Source organism: Lactuca saligna, chromosome 9 (genome assembly GCF_052625555.1).
Source record: "Lactuca saligna cultivar CGN05327 chromosome 9, ASM5262555v1, whole genome shotgun sequence".
In the NCBI taxonomy this organism is placed as follows: Eukaryota; Viridiplantae; Streptophyta; class Magnoliopsida; order Asterales; family Asteraceae; genus Lactuca; species Lactuca saligna.
The window spans coordinates 69292411-69296404 of record NC_136425.1 but is presented as its reverse complement, the minus strand read 5'-3'; the positions used below and the strand labels follow the sequence as shown (position 1 = coordinate 69296404).

The 3994-nt window shown below is 36.3% G+C and overlaps 1 non-coding gene across 1 annotated transcript; it reads left to right on the top strand.

The window, feature by feature from the left end:
• Window positions 1-2074: 2074 nt before the first annotated feature.
• On the top strand, window positions 2075-2181 carry LOC145019018 (small nucleolar RNA R71). Its single transcript, XR_013667337.1, has one exon. It is a non-coding gene; the product is annotated as a small nucleolar RNA R71 (small nucleolar RNA).
• Window positions 2182-3994: the final 1813 nt, after the last annotated feature.

Here is a 3994-nt window from a genome sequence, read left to right as displayed (position 1 = left end):
CTCCTATGTTGAGCTGTTAGAGTAGTCCATCACCACCTAGATTTTCTGCTCTTTCCATCGCCTCTTGTACGCTTGGACTCACCTAATGTACGCCTTCTTTGAATTCTCTTTTTTAGCTTTTAATTTATCTACATCAAGTTTGTGTTTGATCCCTTTAGTCTTTAATTTTTCATCATTCTTATTAAGCTTCATAGGAATCTTTTCTTCCTTCACGACTGGACTTGTCTCCTTGGAAGTAGCCTCATCTTCATCACTTGACAAATCATCGTTGTCCTCACTCATCAAAGTTGTTGGTTTTGTGTAGGTAATAACTTCAATGAAGAACGGGATAGATGCTCTCGGTTTGGTGCATTTGACTTGATGAATTCTCTTAATTTATTCCTCCATGAGCTTTTCTAATTCTTCAATTTGATTATCTTCATCAATATTGAACACCTCACCATTAACATCATCCCCTTGAAACCCATCTTGTACTCCAAAATCTTCCTTATCATCACCAACCCTCAATGTAAGCTTGGATTCACGAATATCATCCAAATCACTAGCAGTATTTAGCAAGGGGCGACCAAGAATGATTGGGACATTTACATCCTCGTTCATATCTATAATCACAAAGTCAACTGGGAAAACAAATTTACCAATTTAATCAAGGATGTCTTCTACGATTCCCCTTGGGTGCGTGACCGAACGATTGGCCATGTGGATGGTCATCTTTGTAGACTTCATTTTCTGAATATTCAGCTTTTGATAGAATGAATAAGGCATCAAATTTATGCTAGCCTCGGAATCAGATAAAGCATAACTCTTCAAATTTGTTACCAAACTCACATGGAAGAATGAGGCGTCTAGGATCTCCCATCTTCTTAGGTATCTCTCCCAATATAGCTTTTGAGCTTTGTTCACTAAGAATGACCTTAGAATTCTTCTTCAACTGCTGACGAGCGTCTACAAGATCTTGTAGGAACTTCGCGTATTCTGGAATTTTTGAATGTGAATCGATAAACAGGGTATTAATAGAAATACCCTTTATTTGTTGAATAAACTCCAGATGTTCCCTTTCCAGTGGACTGAGATGTGCGCGAGAAGGAAACGAAATTTTTTTCGGTAAGCCGGAATGGATTCTGAATTTTTCTGTTCAGACCGAGCCCACGTTGTGAGCATGGCGGGATCACGATGGGAGTGTGGTGTTTCAGCAACAATTTCATTTTCGAGCTTCAACTTCTTTGGCTTTGGTCAGGATGGATTTGTCTCCTCTTCTAGTGCTTCTAAGAACTTAGAAATGGCCTCTTCTTCAATATCAATCATCATAACATGGGATTGAGCATTCTTTTCGGGAAATTGTGAAGATAATTTTTTGCTCACCAAATTAGTAAGTTGACCAACTTGGACTTCGAGATTATGGATTGATGCTTGATGATTTCTTAATGAGGCTTGATGGTTAATCATCATTTTGTTTAGTTCTTTCATCATGTTCATTTGTTCCTTTAGCACTGCATCTGTATCATCATGCCTTTTCTCACACGCTTCGATAAATCGGGTCAAAATGTTTTCCAAGTCTACGTTCTTCTCAGCTGGTGGTTGCTCTTTTTGATAGAAGCCTCAGCCTGTCTGCTTATATTTGTCTTCCTTCTGCTTCTTTTACTCATCGTATGGCAACTACTCCTACTTTGGTTTCCTCCATTATTCATCATACTTGTCTCCACTCGATTAGCAAACTTGACCCTTCTTGTTCCCATATTCATCCAAATGGTAATCCTTAGTCAAGTGTTTCCCACTGCATCTGTCACATCCAACTCTTATTGCATGAATTGATTGGTCCATTTGGGTTAATCTCCGGTACATAGTATTGAGCATCGCCATCATAGCAGCCATCTCATCAGAATGTGCACCCCCACTGCCTTTTACTCCGTCTTGTCTTGGGTTGTGATACTCATGAGAGTGTTTTGAGAATTCCTCAACTAACTCCTTGACCTCCCTTGGATTTTTCTTTGTCAATGTCCTTTGAGAATCAAGTAGTTGCGTTGTCATAACATTGACCCTATCATAGAAAATATGCATCTGTTGTTGAACATTAAGATCATGTTGAGGACAACTCCTTAACAATCCTTTATAACACTCCCATGCCTCGTATAGTGACTCCCCAAGTTTTTGCTCAAAGTTAGCTATTACCTTCTTGAGTTTAGCTATCTTTGATGGTAGGCAAAATTGGTCTAAAAATTGTTCGCGCATCTGAGCCCAAGTAGTGATTGTACCAGGTGGAAGTGCTTTCAACCAATCCTTAGCAACTCCCTAAAAAGTAACGGGAAGCATCCTTAGCAAGATGATATCTCTATTAACATTCGGGACATTAAAATAATCCGCAATGTCATTGACCTCGTCTAGATGCTTAAAAGCATCCTCATGATCTTTTCCATAACATGGAATATCCTTAAGTGCTTTAAGGATGTGTCCATTCAACTCGAATGTGGCAGTGGTAGGAATTGCGGGTTGTACTAACCTTGGGCCAACATCGACTCAAATTCACTTCTTGTAAGACCCCATTGACATTTCTTCAATGTTTTCCATCTCGTTTCTTGGCTCGTTCTCGGTTTCACTCGTATCTAATTCAAATTCGGGCTCGATATCGTATTTGGATTCGGTTGGGATAGGTATTTGATCTAAGTTTTCAACCTTGTTCTTGTTCTTTAAAGATGAACTCGACTCTTCTGTTTTCTTCCCCTACTTCTTTGAGAACACTGACTTGAATTCTTGTAAGGGTGTCTTCTTTGGTGTTTGATCTTCTTTCATGTTTTTATCCTTCTTTTTGTGAAGGGTCGACTCTGGATCTTCAAGTGGTGGCACCAAAGGTGTGTTGGAGCCTCAAGTCATGAACTCCTACAAAATAAACAAAAAATAAAAATGTAAAACTGAACAAAAACTAAAATAAAAGAAAAACAAAGAAAACAAGAAACTACTGAATTCACATCGTGAGCTTAAGGGTCAGGTCGTGAATCAGGTACTGAAAAAAAAAAAAAAACTAAAGCTGAAAAATTAACTTTTTTAAGGTTTTACCCCACAAAAGGATCGATCAACCTAAAGCAAATAAATACACAATCAAATAAGTTGTTCCCCGACAACGGTGCCAAAAACTTGATGCATAAAAATAGCTACACCTAATTTTATATTTATAACTTAACTAACATAACTAACTAAATTGCACCTAGGCAGTGTACCTAGTCAAGTTATAGAATAGTCGGGTAAGTCGGGTGTTAATCACAGGGAACGTTTTGACTTATTAATTTATCTACTACTAAATTAACCTAGTTATTAACAAAGAAATGGAATTTATCTAATTTTGCAAGTTTAGATGAATTTAATTTTGTAACACAAATTCAATCAATAAACAAACACTTTTGTTAGTTTGAATCCACTTTCACTCAATGGGTTATAAATTAGCTATGACAATTACTTTAGGTTAGCAATTAAGACAGTATTAGCAATTTAGTTCTAAATCTACTAACATTAATCAATTCATGTAAATCTATGTATCATCACACAATAGTTAACACATAATTGATTATTAAATGAAATTGGAGCTATGTAAGATTGATTTGATAAACACACATTATGATCATAATCATGAGTTCTCTAGCACAACTTAATTTTAATAATTCAATTGCTTAACTAAGATTGGTTTGATCTTAGCTCTAATAAACTAGTGTTCACTGAATTATTAGGTATTCAAATTCATGTAACTTCATACTCACTAACTACACAGAACAAGAATTTAAAGCAGTCAATTATCAAACAAACATGCTAGGTAAAATCAATCCAACACAAGTCTTAACCAACTAGTATATCAAAGATAAAGTAAATATACCATGAGTTGCAGCTTCATCTAGCTAACAAAAGCATCTAGACTTAGCTGGACATCCTAACAACTAAGCAAACAATATCCATAATCAAAAACATGTTTAAATGTACCAAACTATGAATCAAATTATGAACTTCTTCT